The 19,341-nt window shown below is 39.4% G+C and overlaps 1 pseudogene across 1 annotated transcript in view; it reads left to right on the forward strand.

Annotated features, from left to right (window-relative positions):
- The window catches only part of LOC309801731 (piwi-like protein 3), a 35,120-nt pseudogene extending 19,214 nt beyond the window's left edge, over window positions 1-15,906 (forward strand). Inside the window, exons 4-15 of the transcript in view lie at window positions 1,457-1,583; window positions 1,790-1,907; window positions 2,625-2,739; window positions 3,911-4,089; window positions 4,531-4,603; window positions 10,268-10,452; window positions 10,578-10,681; window positions 12,668-12,738; window positions 13,098-13,251; window positions 13,958-14,078; window positions 14,937-15,090; window positions 15,772-15,906. The product of the transcript in view is annotated as a piwi-like protein 3 (transcript). The remainder of the gene's footprint in view (window positions 1-1,456; window positions 1,584-1,789; window positions 1,908-2,624; window positions 2,740-3,910; window positions 4,090-4,530; window positions 4,604-10,267; window positions 10,453-10,577; window positions 10,682-12,667; window positions 12,739-13,097; window positions 13,252-13,957; window positions 14,079-14,936; window positions 15,091-15,771) is intronic.
- The last annotated feature ends 3,435 nt before the right edge of the window (window positions 15,907-19,341 follow it).

The following is a 19,341-nucleotide window of genomic DNA, read 5'->3' on the forward strand; positions in this document are numbered from 1 at the left end:
TTCAGCAAAGATGGGTTTATTTGGGATCAGTGGAGAATTGCAATTTGGGGTCTGCAACCCTGGTGAGCCATGTGCAAGTCCCACTTGAGGAGGACAGGAGAACCCTTTCATAGAAGAGAAAAGAAAGTTGGAAGGGCTTTAGTAAACAAAGAGACCATGGCTTTTCATTGGCCAAGGTCTTGCCTGGGAAGAAGAGAAGTCTTTCTTCTTCCTGTTGGGCTCTGCTATCATGGCAGGGTATGAGAGAGCTCCCCCTCTGGTCTCCTGACTCTATTTAATTGAGGTTTGTTTATTTTTTTATTTTTATTTTTATTTATTTTTTATTTTTTTTTACAAATTTAATCAGTTATACATATACATATGTTCCCATATCCCCTCCCTTTTGCATCTCCCTCCCACCCTCCCTAGAGGTTTGTTTATTTTTTACAAAAGCTATAAGAAATGGGAAGTGTGATTTCTAAAGTTCTCTATAGGAGGAAGAGCATGTCCAAAGGCTTTGATAAACTGGGTGATAGGAGCTGTGGATGAAGCTTAAAATGATGCCATGATTCTACATGCATGTATATACCTGCACAAGTGCCCTCCTTAAAGAAGGGTCTAGGACAAGGAAATAGGGGGTGAATCTTAGCTGCCTTCAAATAACTACAGTGCTTGAAGGAAAAAATATATAATCTGCAACAATAGCATGAGAATTAATAGTAGCCACCCAGCTTGAAAAGAAAAGAGCCATGAAACCTCGATTTGAAGTCTTCTTGCCCAAAGTTGGAACTCCTTTTGAAGCTCTCAGATGCTTAAATGACAGATGATACCAGAATTCATGTGGTTAACTTATTGATGAGGACCTTGCTAGTAAGCAGCTTAGGAAGATCTACAAAGAATCTCCACTTTGTGTTGGGGAGTAAAGTCACTCTGTTGTACAAGAATTTGCTGCCTTAGGGATAGGAACTTCTGTATGTGATGTCTTAGAAGATGCCTTTCCCTACTGGAAGCAGAGACTAAGGGTTTAGGGGAAATAAAGTAAGAGGAATGTTGGGAATAGATCTGGAATTGCCACTCTAAAAAGTTGCCAGGTTTTTTTGTCCCCCATTAGTAGAGGAATCCTCTTGAAAATTCTCAATATGTTTTAGGAACTTTCAAGGCATTACTGTGGTGAGAAAAACATACTACACAAGTCTCACCCATCTACATCTATAATAAAAAGGGTAGCACAATGATTCCATTATATTTTGTGGGTGTTCTACTCTCCTTGGCCATCTATGTTTATAAGTGATCCCTGGGACATCAAATTAAGAGAATATTAAGAGTGTTTTGGAGGCTTTCTTAAACTGGGGGAAACAATATCACCACACCTCTAGGCCTCCATTTGTGATCCAAAAATGCACTTTTGTACCTATTTATTTGATGTTACTAAGGTTTTGCTAATAGGCATGCCAGTGTTCGTTTTTCTGTTGAACAGCACTGTGGTACAGTGGTCACTACCTTAAATCAGCCACTTTTGATCACCAAGGGCAAATGGAAAATGAGCCGACAGGACACACTCCATCAACCTATAATGCTGGTTCCTGAGCTATGCCACCTGACAGGTACTGTGGATTTATACCATTTTCATAAAAGAGAGCCCTTCTTTAAAGTCACCAATATTACTTTACAGGATTTTCACAAGACTCCACATGACCCAGACTTGCTCTCTCTGATTTTCTTCTTCTTCCGGATACAACAGTTAAGTTTTCTCTAATAGAAATCTATTCTTGCTAGTTTGGAGTGTTATCTTTCGGATTTTTTTTTTAAGGCTTAACGGATGACCTGCATAAAGACTACAGAATGATGAGAGAGTTGTCCACCTATATGAGGATGGATCCAGGTAGAAGGCAGCATAAATTGCTAACATTCATGGATGCTTTAAGGGAGTAAGTGCGTGGCAATTCCCTGGCTGTCCAGTGGTTAGGACTCCATGCTTTCACTGCTGAGGGCCTGGGCTCAATCCCTGGTCAGGAAACTAAGATCCTGCAAGCTGCACAGGGTAAGTGCTACTTTTCTGTGTGTGTGAAGTGGAGACCTGTGTGGATCACTTGGCATCTCAGATTCTTCAATTAAAAAGTGACAATTGGGGCTTCCCTGGTGGCACAGTGGTTGAGAGTCCGCCTGCCGATGTGGGGGACACGGTTCGTGCCCCGGTCCGGAAAGATCCCACATGCCGGGGAGCGGCTGGGCCCGTGAGCCATGGCCACTGAGCCTGCACGTCCGGAGCCTGTGCTCTGCAACGGGAGAGGCCACAGCAGTGTGAGGCCCACGTACCACAAAAAAAAAAAAAAAAAAAAAAAAAGTGACGATTGGGAAGAAAGTGATATTTGGGGAGTGGGGAGGTGCAACTCTATTTTTTTCTGTCATTGCAGTGTCAGAGGAGGCCAAGAGGGGCTAAGAATGAAATAGATTCTAAGTGTCTGCACAAATGTGAGAACAAAGACAAGATTGAGTCTTAGGGAGTTTACCTGTAGCATCTTGACACAAAACACAAGCAATAAGGAACTTTAGATGAGAGGAACACTGACTTGTGTTTTGCAAATGGATAATTGCCTCTGCATATTTTCTTGGATTTGAGCATGTGGAAATATTTTTTCTTTCAGAAATAATACTGTGCAAAAGGAGCTTCGAGACTGGAATTTGGAACTTGAGACAGAGTTTTTATTCTTTTCTGGAAGAATTTTGCAAGATGTAAGAATTCATCAAGGAAGAAGAATTGTAAGACAGCTGCAGAATTGTCACGTCAAAGTTGGGTCAAATTAGTAACAACCCAAAGGGGAACTAACTCGGTCATGTCAATAACTATGACTGCTGTTTTCAGACTACCTGTCATTTCCATATGAGAGGACAAGCCATCATTTAATAAGAATGCAGGTAACATGCTTGGCATATAGTAGACTCTGTATTATATCTTTATTAGTATTGTGCACATTCTCTCATAGTAAAATGATCTTCCAAATGTATCCTTAAGAGTCAAATACCATAATAACCCATGGTATTCTAGTGTGACTAACCTATATCTTAAGGAAAAATAGCTGACATTAGACCAGATGTGAAAGACTACAATGTACATAGATTTCCTTGGACTGCCTTTTTTTTTTTTTTTTTTTTTTTGCGGTACGTGGGCCTCTCACCGCTGCGGCCTCTCCCGCTGTGGAGCACAGTCTCTGGACGCGCAGGGCCAGCAGACATGGCTCACGGGCCCAGCCACTCCACGGCACGCGGGATCCTCCCAGACCGGGGTGCGAACCCGTGCCCCCTGCATCAACAGGCGGACTCTCAACCACTGCACCACCAGGGAAGACCTGGACTGCCTTTTTAAGTCAGCGTTTAATTCCACCCCCAGGATTCTCATCTCAGTTGTTTGTGATTTCATAGATCCGTGAACTTTGAATATCTGTCACGTGCAATCTTATGTTACCTGTTCTTGTCCTTCAGCATTTTGAATGAGCATTATAATGACAGTAGAAAGCAAGTGGTTTGTTGATTTCTTAATTTTAATGGACCTTTACCTAGAATATAATGTGTTGGAGCTTTTCAGGATCAACTGACAAATGAGAATTTCATGTTTAGATTTCATGTAAAACTCTGTCCAAGTTCTTACTCTGTATCTTGTGGGGAGGGGTAACAAGGGAGGGATTTACTTTTTTTGCAAACATGTTTGAAAACATGTCAGCTTTTGTATTCATTAGTTATAATAAACTTATTTTTAAAGTACTTAAAAAATCTTGTCATGGCTGAAGTTTAAAATGGTAATGTTTCAATGGGAGATAGCACAGATTTACAGTGGAAAGGATTGTAAATGGATAATTGCCTTTGCATATTAGATGATGTTGGTTTTCTTTTTTTTTAATGAAGTTTTATACCATGTCTTGGAATTCTCTTCCAGTTTGACAACCATAATGAAGATTGGTCAAGAAACACAAGGGTACCTGTACTTAGAGCAATGTCACTGGATCATTGGCTAATACTCTACACTAAGGGAAATTATGGAACAGCCCTTACCTTTCAGCAGAATCTACAGAAAATCACACCCAAAATGGGCATAATTGTCAGAAATGCAAAACTGTAAGTAGAGCAGAAATTATCTACAATTTCAAAATCGATTGCTGGCAATTTGAAAGTGGAAAAACTTCTTAAATTGTAGGAATCTGTCACATTATCCAAACTCTGAAAGTGTGTAAGCAAAAAAGTAAAGTCTGCTCCAGCCCACACATATTAAATCAGGCTTTTGTGATCTATGGATTTCTGGCTATTGGGCTACATCTTGAAGACATGAGAATTAGCAACTTGATATGAGTGGACGGGGGAGGAGGGAATAGCAAAAACTACTTCCCAGTCTTGTTTCCAAAAATTGAACTTGTTTTTGTCTTAAAAACCTTCAACTGAAATACTTACCTTGGCAGTTTATCTTGCCTTGTTTTATATCATGTTTCATTGGCTGTATAAAATGTGACATGTTTCACTGTTCATTACTTTTGAAGTATAGATGAAATACTTATTTTCTAGGCTTGAAGCAGATGATACAGTCCATTCTTATATAAGCACCTTTGAAAAACATGCTTCACAAAAAACACAGATTGTAAGTGTCTATTTGATGTGTGCCCCGTCCTTAGTGAGCTGCATTTGTATGTATTTTAGAATTTGGATGTTGCCATTGGTTTCCTAAACCAGCCAGAAAATATAAATTTACCCCTATAATGTAGCTGAATACAGACTTTGGGGTTTAAGCTACTACTTAATATCACCATGTTATGCTCATTCTTTTAGGCTTGAGGACTTAGAATTATCTTTTAAGTCTCAGATTAAAAAACACCATACAAATATTAAGTAATATGGATTATGGTAGGCACACATTCATCATTTCTCTCTCCAGCTGTAACCTGCAAAGTCTATGATCTGTTCTCTTCCAGTAAGTGTTCTTTCTTTTGTCTGGTATTTTTCTTGGGATTTTTCCTTTCTCCCATCTGTTGTCACTACGTTGTATCTGAATTACTAAAGCAACATCTTTTTCCTTTCTTCCTTGGATTCTTTTCCCAAACTCATCTCCCATTCTTCCCTCATCATCCAGGATGCTCTTTATATTTATCTATCTATCTATCTATCTATCTATCTATCTATCTATCTACCTATCTATCTATCTTGGCAGTGCCAGGTCTTAGTTGCGGCATGTGGGCTTCTTAGTTGTGGCATGCAGGGCCTTTTAGTTGCAGCATGTGGACTCTTAGTTGTGGCATACGGGATCCAGTTCCCCAACCAGGGATCGAACCTGGGCCCCCTGCATTGGGAGCGTGGAGTCTTACCCACTGGACCACCAGGGAAGTCCCCAGGATGCTCTTAAAAGGGATCTTTGTTTCTTGATCCTGAAACCAGGATATTCCTCCTATTGTCTTTTCCATAGAGCCTAGACTTTTCTCTCCTTTCAGCTTCTACCAAGCAACCTTGTAGGCTACTCTGAAGGATACCTTCTGTGAGCCATTATTATACTCAAATGAAATGTCTTACTTTTGAAATCCTGTTCTTAAATCTGTGTCTTGCTTCCTGTTACTTTGATTGAATGCCATGCTTCATGCTTCTCTGGTGCTGTAGCCTTAAATGCTCAGCTAGGTCAAGGAAGCCTCTGGTGGGACTCAGCAAAGCATCACGTGTTAGAATGGAGTTCAAGAGGCCTTGGTGGTGGTTTGCATCCCAACTCATCACATGACTTTCTTTGTTCATTTAGCATCTGCCTAGAAAGTGAAAGACTGCCTTTCTAATTGTGGGAATTTCTCTTAAGAAAGTTTATCTGAAACTTGAATGGGAATTTGCCCCACTTTTACTAATTTATCCTAGTTTTGCTTTTTGGAACAATATCTTTTATTCAGGGCAGTCCCTTAAATATTTTAAGGTATCTTTTCAAATGGTGGGGAGAGCATGCCTACAATCTTATGCATTCCAAACAACTGGGAATGACCAATAAAATAGGAACTGGAAATTATGTGTAAAACATCTTCTGGCACAAATGTAAGTCTCCCTAGACCAGGAACAGAGGGGAATTCTCGTATATAAGCAGGGGTGAAGCCATGTGGCTCACAAATTTCAAACGCTGTGTGGCGCTGGGTGGGGGCCAGAACCAGGCTGTGTAAGGTAATCCACTGAATGTGATGGGAAGACATCAAGTCAAATATTTATATTATATCCCAAATTAAACATTAACTTCCCAAATATTAATATGAATTGGTGGTAACACTACCAAGAGTTCATAAGTACTCACATAGTTTGGGAATAGTAAAGAATTTAATTCCTATAAACGTGTGAGCTGGTGGAGTAAGGCAGAAATAGAGGAAATAAAAGCATAGGTAAACTATAGACAATTTTAAAACCAGGAAGGAAAAGCAATCTAGTACTGTATTAATAATTTAAGGCTAAAAGAATAAAAATAGCCCTCTTACACATAACATTAATAACCTATTCCTCAAAATCAGATATTGGCAGTAAAAATGGCAACTGTGAACATAGTCCCTGTTATTTTAAATAGAGAATCTTTTACAAATTTTCTGTTTAAAAATGAGTACACACCAATCCAATCTAAAACCTCCACTATCTATTTTCCTGAATATTTTAAAACTTTTTTCTTTTCACTTTATATTTTCAGACTTACAGGAAGAGTTGCAAAGACAGTACAAATCTCTCTATAACCATCATCCAGATTTCCCAACCAGTAAATTTTAGCACATTCCTATAATCATTCTCTCCCTCTCTATATCTACCTACATATAATCATTCTTTCCTTCTCACTATATATACATATATATGTATATATATACACGTGTCATTATTCATAGTAGTTACATGTGTATATATATGTTTTTTCCTGAGCCATTTATCTGATCTATACCCCTAATCCAAATTCTTCCAATCATTCCTTTTTACAGCAAAATAAATTATTTGGTCCATCAAGGGTCAGCTGAGGCATCTAACCAACAGGCTTTTTCAGTCTTCTTTTAATCTGGGAAGTATCTTCAATCTGTCTTTGGGTTTTATGGCCTTGATATTTTAGAAGTGTACTGGCCAGTTATTTTATGGAACAATCCTCAATATAGGTTTGCCCATTTCCTTATGACTAGATTCAGGTAATGCATTCTTGCAGAATATCACAGAAGTATTCTATGGTTTACTAAATCCATCATATTTGGAAGACCATGATGTTGATTTAACTGGTCTTTTTTTTTTTTCTTTTCATGGTTTAAGTCATCAGCTCTCCATGTAATAATTTTTTATCATTATTAGAGTTTAGTTGATGTACAGTGTTGTGTTAGTTTCTGCTGTATTAACTGGTCATTGTAATTTTGCTCATTTGATTAAGTTGAGGTCTGGTAGGTTTCACCATTATAAAGTTACTGTTTTATCCCTTTGTAATTGATTAAAGTTATTATGGTGCGACACTTTGAGACTATGCAAATGTTCTGTTTCTCATTGAAGTTTCACTCATTAATTTTAGCATCCATTGAGGATTCTTGTCTGAAACAGTTGTTAGTTAACATAGTCTCACCAAATAGTGATGTCTATGTTTCCAATATCCCTTCTATATTTATTAGTTGATATTTTATTATAAGGAAGAGCTCTTCATTCTTACTTATGTAAACACAGACTCATGGATTCTTATTTAATGGATCATAATCTTTTAATCTCATTGGATGCTCACTTTGTCCCCTTCACACTCACTATCCTACGAAAGAAACTACTTCCCTGACTTCTTATCACCATAGCTTAATGTTGTCTGTTCTTGAACTTTACCTAAAGAGCCATGTGGCTTCAGTCTTGTGTTGGTTTTTCTTTGGCTCAGCATTGAGGTTTATCTTTGTTGGGTGTAGCTGTAGTTTTTTGTTCTCTTGCTCTAGATAGTAACCCATTGTTTTTAACTTAATGCATCCTATTGTCAAACATTTGGGATATTTGTAGTTTTGCTATTACTACAAATAATCATGACTACTATCATGACTACTTTTGTACTTGTCTTTAGTGCTCATATGTATGCATTTCTGCTGGGATGTACCTGGGAGAAGAATGTTCCTTGTCACTAGATGCTGCTAATCAGATTTCTAAATGGTTATACCAAGGTGGTACACACCCACCATCAGCTGGAACATTCTCATAGCTTCATGTCTTTAAAGCATAGTATTATAAATCGAATCTGTTTAGAGTGGTAGGCTCAAGATTTAACACGAGTACCCTTTCCTTGGCAGGACCTGGTCTTTGATTTCTGTCCTTCTCCCTCTTTGAGGAGAGGCTGTTAGTCTTTTCAGAGCCTCCCAACCTCTCAGCCGTGTTTACTGGGATGGGCAGATACCTCAGGAGAGAATGCAGCCTCAGTTGCTGGGATCACCTCTCTGGGTCCCTACTTCTCTCCTATCGTAATCCTATCATTCTTTATTGCCTTGTTAAACTGGCTGAGCCTGAAACAGGCATGTTTCTATATCTTCATCAGCTTGAATAGCTCTTAAGAGGAGACAGGTCCATGCTATTCCAGAAGCTGAAATTTTAGGAGACAATATTAGCTGACCACTCTCAGGAAACTCAGATCAGCAGATTTAAAAAAAAAAAACAGAATCTAGAAGATTTTAAACTTGTAGCTAAAAGCTTGACCTATTAACCTACTCACATATATATATATATATATATATATATATAGAGAGAGAGAGAGAGAGAGAGAGAGAGAGAGAGAGAGGAAGGAGAGACAGGGAGATGTGTGCGTGCACGTGGGCATGCATGTGTGTGTGTGTGTGTGTATAAAATATGGACTCAAAAGATTAGGTGCTCTTTAAAAGTGCATCTATAAGTTCATTTTGTCTTTGTCTTCAACTGATCACACTGGGCTTGGAGAAACCTAGCCAAATAATGTAGGACCAGGATCCTATCGACCACATACACTGACCACAGTACATTACAATTAGAAATCATTAAACCACGTACACCTGAAGAAACCATTATTTTTTTAAGTAACAGTGATATTAGAGAGAATAATGGAAATTTATTAAACTCTTACAACCGAGGGACTATATAAATAAGTACTAGGCATCAAAACGTGGGTGACACAGCAAACTAGAAATGAGACCAACAGCCCTTGACGAATACACTGGGAATGAAGTCTGGATTTTAATGCACCAAGAACCAAGTCAACCAAAGTAAAATAGAATGAATGAAATCAACAGTAAAAAGAGAAACTAAATAGAAAACAATCTGCAAATAAATCTAAAGCTTTGGAAAAGTTAAAATTAGATACTGTCAAGAATAAAGAAAAAGAGTAAGTCTCAACAACACTAGGAATAAATAGAGTTCATTATTAGAGATTTGCTGGTGGTTAAGGAAATATTAGGAGAACACCATGGGCTAGAGTGGGCCACTAAGTTCGAAATAGGTTGATTATATTTTTCAAAAAAACTGGTTAGTGTGGTGAATTATAGTGTGGTGAATATTTCTTAGTCCATGCAGGTAATGCATTTAATAAAATCTCATACTTCTTCATGTGAAAAGAAAAACTCACTTAATCTACAATGAGAAAAGAATTATCCTAATCTGATAAAGAACGTCTGCCAAAAACTTCTATAAGCATCATTATGTTCAAAAGAATATACTGATGATTTTTCCCATTAGTCAGAAACAAGGCAAGCAGTAGCCTCTCTTCCTAACTGCTCAGTGTCCTACTGAAGGTCCTGGCGAGGGTTTGGAAACTTGCTCTGCTGCTTGTAGATCAGGCAGTTTCCATAACAGCCCCCAAGCTTGTTTGCTGGTGGGGGCAGATAATAGTATTTATCTCAGTCGATTGGTGAGAGAATTAAGTGAATCAAGTAGAATGCTTGGGAAGTGCCCACACAGAGCCATCATCCCATCGACGGTGACTGTCCTGAGGACGGTATAGATCAGTCTGTGTTTTTAACCCACCCATATTGACTTCATGATAAACTTCTGGAAATGGAATGACTCCTGGGAATGGAATGACTAGGATGAAAGGGTTTTGCAAGTTTAAAGGATCGATGCATATTGCCAAATGCCTGTCTCGCAGCCTGTCTCTTCCATACACTCACACTCACACTTGTTGAATGCAGTGTGATTCTAGACCCTTCACCCTCATGGATTCAGATATCTATTTAATAAATAGTCTCTACTTTGTCAGTGCTCCACCTATATAGCTTCCTCGACACGCATCCATTTCTCACATCACTGTGTTCTTGCATTTTGGGGAATGTCATGTTTGCTTTCTTTCAAGGTCCTTTTCTTGCTGCCCACTGAAAATAAAGAAATTTATGAAGGCATAAAAAGATATCTGTGTGTCAGTTACCCGATTCCAAGCCAGTGTGTGTTGAAACGGACCTTAGAGAGACCATCACTACAAAGATTGCCCTACAGATGAACTGCAAGCTAGGAGGTGCCCTCTGGAAGGTGGATATAGAAGTACGTGGGGATTTTGTTGCCTTCTCTTGCTTTCATCTGTCTTTGGTAGAATTTGTTAAGGTCCTATTTAATTGGAAATTTGCTTTGTGTTCTAACTCAAGCTGCTACCTGGTTTAAAATTTAAGTTGCAGAATGCAATGTTCATCATTATCGATTGTTTCCATGGTATTGTACATCGACGGAAGTCAGTCGCAGGATTTGTGGCAAGCATCGATCCAGACTTGATGCGGTGGGTAAGCTTTGGCAGACAGTGTTTAGTGGGGAGCTATCTGGAGGCCAGATAGGAGAGGCGGACCTAACACACATTGTTGGCAAGCTCCATGGGCAAGTTGTTCTTAGAGATGTGCTCTCCTGATCTTCTGGCAAAGTCAGGCTCCCAGAACATTCTGTATGGAAGCCTCTGATCATTCTCTATTGCTGCCTAACAACTATGACAAAATATGGCAGCTTAAGACGACACTCACATGACCATGGACAGTCCTGTGGGTCAGATGTTGGGCACTGCGTGGCTCTCAGGGCCTTACAAGGCCAAGATTTTGTTTTTTGGCTGCACTGCGCAGCATGCGGGATCTTAGTTCCCTGACCAGGGATTGAACCCATGCCCCCTGAGGAGGAAGTGCAGATTCTTAAACACTGGACAACCAGGGAAGTCCCAAGGCTAAGTTAAAAGTGTCACAGAAGCCACATTCTCACCTGGAGGCTTGGGATCCTCTTCCCAGCATACGCCGATGTGGCAGAGCCAATTTTCTTGTGATTGTGGGACAGAGGACCCCACTTCCTTGCTGGCTGTCACCTACAGCTAGTCTCAGCTTCTAGAGTTCCATCCACATTCCTTCTGATGTGCTCCTTGCCTCCCCTCCAACTTCCAACCCGCCAATTCACACTGTGCTCTTGTTCTCTTTTGAATCTCTCCATCTTCCTCTTCTGTCATCAGCCAAAGAAAACTTGCTGATTTTAAAGGAGCTCATGAGGTCGGATATCATCCATCTGGAGACTCTCCTTATCCTAAAGTCAACTGTGCCATATAACATCATCACAGGGGCTAGATCTCAGTATGTTCACAAGTTCCAAGGATGAGGACAGGTAGAATTCTGCCAACCGCAGGATTTGATCAGTGAGCCTCTGCATAGGGACACATGAGGAAGCACTTAGGATATACGTGGGTGAAGACACCTATGGGAACATACCTAGTGGCCTGTAGGTATCATAAGATCTTGTCTTCATACATTTGTATATAATGTACCTGAATAAGGAGATGTGCTTCTATAGCCTATGATTCTCCTTTTCTCCAGGGACCTTCTTTTTTCTGTGCTTAGAGTAGAAAATAAAACCCATAGTGCAGATGGGTTTGCATATTCTTCTCTTGTGCATTATGGTATGTGGGACAGTCACAAACCACCACTATGTTCAATGTTGTTTGTGGCCCACCAAGTATAATTCCACAGTATCCTTTAAGGATCTTTTTTTTCCAGTCATACTCTAAATACAGTAACATGGATTTACTCTGCCTTTTTTAGTAGAAAATGTTGTGATAATAGGTAAAAAGTTAAGCTTGCATTCATGCAATAGATATTTTTGAGCACTTGCTATGTGTAAATACTGAGAATGCAGCAGTGAAAATGTAAAGCCAAAATACCTGATCCCATCCATCGGAGTACAGATTCAGATGAAGAGGCAAACATACATCATACCCTATCAGGTCATCCTAATACTCTGAAGTAAACAAAAACGCAATAAGGGGATAGAAACTCTAGACAAACAGGTGATTTTACTTGATACATTGAGCAGTGGTCACAATAGCTATTACTGTTTTGAAGCAAACTGCTCCCTCCAAAGCAGATTCATATGGATGAACCATTGTTTAAGACATTGAACTAGAAGTAGGAGTCTCCAGAAAAACACTGGGTTTGCACTTTGTGGAATTCCCCAGGAGCTGAAACAATATGAGTCATATGTATTCAAAGCATGTATAATTTGTAGTTAATGTTAACAAATGTTTCCATTCTTACTCTTTGTGTGCATGCAAAATGTTACAAAATGCCTAAGATATGTGAAGAGACCAATACTTGGATCTCTACAGCAGGATGAAGAATGGATCTTTAATTGGGTCCTCAACCACTGATAGTGAATTTTTTTTGGTCATGGATTAATTTCATCATTTTGATTCTGAATTAATCTTGTTTTCCAAACTAATGGCTTATTTTTCTCCATACAGGTGGTTCTCTCAATGCATCATCCAGCAATCGGGGCAGGAGCTTGTCAATGGGCTGACGACCTGTTTGCATAGTCAGTGCCTGGTGGAAGTTGGAGGGCTTGAGTCTATACTGGTGGAGATACTGCCCCCCCACCTGGGACATCTGGCAATGAGTGAAAACATTTTTCATTGTCACAATGGGGATAGAGTGCTAGGGATGCTGTTAAATGTCTTACCATGCATGGGACAGCAACACTCCCTGTCCCTGACCACCACAAAGAATTATCTGGCTCAAAATTTTCATACTGTTGTTAAGTATGGACTAGACTGAAGATTTAAGCAGTGTCCTGAAAGCTACCATGTTGACAAATGAACATAGAAGTTGTCAAAAACAGTGGCCACTTTGTTCCAAGTTATGGTTTATTTATATGTGTTTCTGACTTCCTTTCAGCTGCCTTGAAGCTCTGGTATGAACAAAATTCATCTCTGCCACATTCTACCATTGTGCATCGAGTTGGAGTGGGAGATGGACAGTTTCAAGCACTGATTGACCAAGAACTAAAACAGATGGAGTCCTACTTAGAAAATGCTTACAGAGGACACAAGTGGGTATATTACTCATTAAGTGCAGATTTTGTAAGCTTTACATTTTAGTTTCCGGGGGCAGGGGGAAATATCTACAACAGTTGTGATGTGTGAATTGGAAAGCTGGATACAGAGGGCTTCAGTGGATGGGTGGGGAGAAAAAAACAGACCCTTCCCACTTTGTGTTCCATGCCCATGTCAGAGGAGAAAGCAGAACTGAAGCCTTGCAGTAGCAGGTTGTTTCCCCATATGGAACCGCATGATTCTTCTCTTTTTCTAATCTCCTTCCAAACCTTGATGGAGGAGGGCTTGCTAACCTCAGATATTCCTAAAAATCCATGAACATAGCCTGTCAATGGTTTGTACTATGCAGCTCCTTTATCCTGGAGTTCTGTACGTCCCAGGACTGGGGATTCCTCTCAGTTCCCTTCTCTGGCTTCACCTGTTTGTCAGTGAAGCCTGGCGCCCAGCACAGACAGTACTAGTAATCCTGACTTTGGGAGGAAGGGACCCTTCCCCTAGGATCTGAATGGCTATGAATAGAAACCTCCTCCTTTACTTCCTGAATCAGGCTCTTGGAGCTAAGACAGTAAAATTGGGGTGTGTGGAGAGATACCATCTGCAGACTCCTTTTAATGGCTCCTATGTGTGGGCTGTTTTCGACACTCTGAATGCTTCTGAGATAATGCAAAGCAAACAGAGTGACATTGATCTTAATCTTTTAAGTGTCAGACTAACTTTCATCGTGGTGAAGAAACAAACATCAGATTTTTTATTGAAAAGGATGAAGACTTGACAATCCATCTCCAGGAACAGTTATTGATTTAGAGGTGACTAGGATGGAATGGTAAGCCATCTTTCTTTATTTTAAAGATTCCTTTTTATTTAAATAGTAACAGAGTTTTTTAAGGTTTGCATGATTTGGACGAGAAAGGAAGAATTGACCTAAAGAAGGTTAAAAATGATAGGTATATTAGATGATAATTTTTTCTGTCTTCAATCATTTTGTTTTTCAGAGAATTTTAAAAACAGACAAATATTTATTGATCGTTCTATGATTCAGTTGTTAGGAAGAAGGCTAGAACTTCTGGTTAACTTTAGACTTCTAAGTGAATTATGCAAATAAGAAAGTTATGCAAAACCACAGCAAGAAATAAAACAGGACATTCATACCAACTGATAGGGAGAAATGAATTAAATTTGAAGGCAGAAACATTGATTTTTCTAGTAGAAGGCATGAAAGGATTGAAGAAAACAAAGCAAATGAAAAGTACAATTAACATAAAGTATAACATAAAATGACATAAACATTCAATATTTACAATAAATTGGTTAACCTTACCACTTATATAACTTAGTTTGAATATATTCTGGTGATTTGCAGAGATGGATATTCCGATCTTTCCCTAAATCTCTGAATCACATTACCTATGACCATGTCTAACATGATAATTTGATGTTTGCTGCCTCTAGGCATCAGTGCATATGCTTGTGAGTTTAAATCCCATGAGTGTTATTGTCAATGATTTCACTGTCCTTTGTGGATTTGCTTTAGCAAATCATTGCTCAAAATTTAGCCAGGCTTCTAAATATAAAGGAAACTCTGTATCATAGATTTCTGTAAATTGTTACTTCAAAGACTAGGTTTGCTACATTGTTTTTCTTCTAAAATAAGCTTGATACCAATTATGTTCTATAATTCTAGGTATGACTTTTTTATTGTGAGTCAGTCTGTGAAAGAAGGCACTGGCACTGGCACTCCCACTCATTATAATGTCATCCATGACATGCTTTACTTGAGCCCAGATGCAGTACAGAGTCTAACTTACATACTATGCCACATGTATTACACTTTTTTAGTAAGTATTCTTTTTCTTTAATTTGGTAATGTGCATCTGTTAATCCTATACTCCTAATTTATTGCTCCCCCCTGCACTTTCTTCTTTGGTAACCATAGGTTTGTTTTCTGTCGCTGTGAGTCTGTTTCTGCTTTGTAAATAAAAATAAGTTCATTTGTATGCTATTTTTTGGGTTCTACATGTAAGTGATATCAAATAATATTTGTCTCTGATTTACTTCACTTAGTACGATAATATCTAGGTCCATCCATGTTACTGCAAATGGCATTATTTCATTCTTTATGAATGAGTATTATTCTATTGTATACACCTACCATATCTTTGTCCATTCATCTGCTGATGGACATTTAGGTTGCTTTTGTGTCTTGGCTATTGTAAATAGTGCTGCTATGAACATTGGGGTACATGCATATTTTTGAATTAGAGCTTTCATCTTTTCTGGATATACGCCCAGGAGTGGGATTGCTGGGTCATATGGTAGCTCTGTTTTTAGTTTTAAGGAGGCTCCGTACTGTTCTCCATAATGGCTATGGTATTTTTTGATACTGATTTTCCTTCAGATCTGTGAAACTGTTCAAAATTGAATCTACTTTTTGAACCTTGGATATCCATAAAAATTTAAACTTAGGGAAAGTAGATATAAAGGTAAAAAAAAATTTTTAGTTGATCTTTCTCCTAAAGGGTATCATCCGAGTTCCTGCTCCTTGCCATTATGCCCATAAGCTGGCTTACCTGGTGGGCCAGAGTCTTCACCAAGAACCACATGGATCTCTGTCAAAAGTCTCTTTTACCTTTAACATAGAGAAGAAAGCATGATGGGATGTTGAAAACCACAATTTGTAAATTTATTTTCTCATTCTGCATCTGTACATCTGAAATTTTTTTCCTAGATGCACGATCAGAGTTTAAAACCATTCTTGACTGGACATGGATGAGACTCCAAGTGTGTTATGCTATTTTCAATACTACCACTAACTTAACATGAGGCTTCTCTTCTCCAGGCGGGAGAACTGACAGTGAGAGTTTTGTTTTACAATTTACCTCTCAAATGTGTTACAAGGACTTTATGATTAAACATGCCTGAATATTCTGTACTCCAAGCAATGCTGCTCTAATTGTAAAGGTTGGGGGACTTCCCTGGTGGTGCAGTGGTTAAGAATCTGCCTGCCAATGCAGGGGACACGGGTTCGAGCCCTGGTCCAGGAAGATCCCACGTGCCGTGGCACAACTAAGCCCATGTGCCACAACTACTGAGCCCACATGCCACAACTACTGAAGCCCACGTACTCTAGGGCCCATGCCCTGCAACAAGAGAAGCCACCGCAATGAGAAGCCCGTGGACCACAATGAAGAGTAGCCCCCACTCACCACAACTAGAGAAAAGACTGCACACACCAATGAAGACCAAACGCAGCCAAAAATAAATAAATAAATAAATAAATAAATTTTTTTAAAAAGGTTGGTCATTAGTCACATGGAGAATATATATATCTATGAACAAGTAAATTCTACTTGGAAAATCATACCTACTTTATTTTTGTAACATCCTTTTTCTCAAGGACAACAAAGACATAAAAGTGGCAAAATTAAATGGGAATTTATTTGTGTGTAATATTTTGTATGAAAGAAACAACCTATGTATGAAATAGTTTGTTCTTTGTACCTGCATGGGAATCTGAATTTTTTCTGGTGGAGCTGCAGTAAGGAGAGCTTTGCGATTTAAAAGTTGGTGGCTCAGGAATGTAATATTTTGTCACTTTTTCCACAAAGAAGGTAAATTAAGGGCTTTGTTAGCATTTCTGTTTAATTCATTCTCTTGTGCATGTCTAAGAGTGACATTATTGTGTTAGCTGTATCATCATCAGAAGAAAGTCTTGAATAAGTTGTTTAAATGAAGCTATCATGTTTTTCCTGAAAGCAGACACATTTTTTTTCTCTCTCCACTTAAAACTATCTTTAAATAGACTTAAGAAACAATATGAGGGACTTCCCAGTGGCTCAGTGGTTAAGAATCCACCTGCCAATGCAGGGGAGACGGGTTCAAGCCGTGGTCTGGGAAGACCCCACATGCCGTGGAGCAGCTAAGCCTGGGCGTGACAACTACTGAGCCTGCACTCTGGAGCCCGCGAGCCACAGCTACTAAGCCCACACACCACAACTACTGAAGCCCACACGCCTAGAGCCCATGCTCCACAACGAGAAGCCACCGCAATGAGAAGCCTGTGCACCACAATGAAGAGTAACCCCCGCTCACCGCAACTAGAGAAAGCCCGCACACAGCAACAAAGACCCAACAGAGCCAAAAATAATTAATTAATTTATTTATTTATTTATTTATTTAAAAAACAATATGTGAAACTTTTGTTCTCTTATACTCCTAGAGTGGTTTTTTTTTTGAGGTGGGGTAGTTAGGGGGCTTCAAATACATCAAAAAGGATATGTTTAAAAACAATATAATTGCTTTGATTATAGGTTAATCAATTTAGGTTTGCAATTTGAACCCATCTTATAAGAAACAAAATTAAAACAAGTCTTTTAAATATACTGTAATCCAGGTAACGTCCTACCTAGCTGTATTGCTAATAATGATAAATATAATATAGGATATGGTTTCCATGATTAAAGATAACACATTCTTTTCTAAAGCTAGAATTTGATTTATGATAATACATTTATGGTAGTACATTTCTAGAGAGCTACAAAAATCACTTGGAACAAATTCAAAGTAATGAGAACTTTCTGAACATTTCTTATAAATGCAATACAAATATTATTTATTCACAAAACTATAATGTCTAGAATTATAAATTTAAAATGTGATTCAATAAAGGTATTCATGTTAAAATCACTGAATTCAGTCTTGTTATTAAAAATATGGTCTTGGGCTTCTTAATCTACTGATTAGAAAAAATTGTTGCTTTTGTAAGATGAATAGAAATATTGTGACCAGGACACCATCTGACTTTATTAGCCTACTAGTCCTTTATAAATTAGATGAAGGAAACTGGGTATCAAATATTTCTAGGGGAAAGTGGGCTTCCCTGGTGGTGCAGTGGTTGAGAGTCCACCTGCCGATACAGGGGACACGGGTTCGTGCCCCAGTCCAGGAAGATCCCACATGCCATAGAGCAGCTGGGCCCGTGAGCCATGGCCACGAGCCTGTGCATCTGGAGCCTGTGTTCCACATTGGGAGAGGCCACAGCAGTGAGAGGCCCGCATACCGCAAAAAAACAAAACAAACAAAAAATATTCCTAGGAGAAAGCTTTATTGTTCCAAAGGCTTATAGATAAACTTTCTCCAGTGTATCATAGTACCTAAGTTTCACGTTACTGAGTAGCTTAGGAATGAATTTGGCCTAAGCAGCAATATAATATATAATCTAAGAATAATGAATTTCCTGACTCTGAGTTAGAGGTCTGATGTGGGCATTACTGGGCTAAAATAAATATCAGCAGGGCTGCATTCCTTTCTGGAGGCTGTAGGAGTCTGTTTCCTTCATTCTAGCTTCCAGAAGTTGTCTGCATTCCTTGCCTCCTGGCCCCCCTTCCATCTTCAAAGCCTGCAATGGCCAACGGAGTCATTCTCATATCCCACTGACACTGACTCTTCTGCCTCCCACTTCCACTTTTAATGGCCCTTGTGAAGATGTTGGGACCGCTTGGATAATCCAGGATATTCTCCCTATTTTAATGTTAGCTGATAGGCAGCCTAGCTCCATCTGCAACCTTAATTCCCTTTCCCCATATAAGGCAACATTTGGGTAGAATCCAAGGATTAGAACATAGACATCTTTGGAGGGGCCATTAACCTGCCACAGAGACATTGTCCAGGGCTGAGCGTGTCGGGGAACAGGGACACATGTGAATGTAGGAACTCCTTCCTCCAATGGGTGCCTCAGAATAAGAGAGACTTAGGGGAGCACCCACTGGAGTCTCAGGCAGCACAGCTCTTGAGCACCTGCCCCATGACCTGCACCCCTCTCCTCATCATTCTCCTCCCTCTCTGCATAGGTGAGGGCTGACCTGTTCTGGGTGGAATATTTGTGGGGGACCCCTCAGTTCTGCCCTGTACCCTCATTCACTTGGCTCACTCTTCCCTCTCTCCCTCTAGGGTCTTTGGCCCAGGCAGGGCTGACTTAGCCACCCTCAGCATCCAAGGGCCCAGGACAGATGGCCACCATCACCTGTACTGGAAATAGCAACAATGTGGGCAACCAGGGAGCAGCTTGGCTGCAGCAACACTCAGGCTGT

This window comes from Mesoplodon mirus, assembly GCF_964341445.2.
Source record: "Mesoplodon mirus genome assembly, contig: SUPER_3_unloc_5, whole genome shotgun sequence".
Lineage (NCBI taxonomy): Eukaryota > Metazoa > Chordata > Mammalia > Artiodactyla > Ziphiidae > Mesoplodon > Mesoplodon mirus.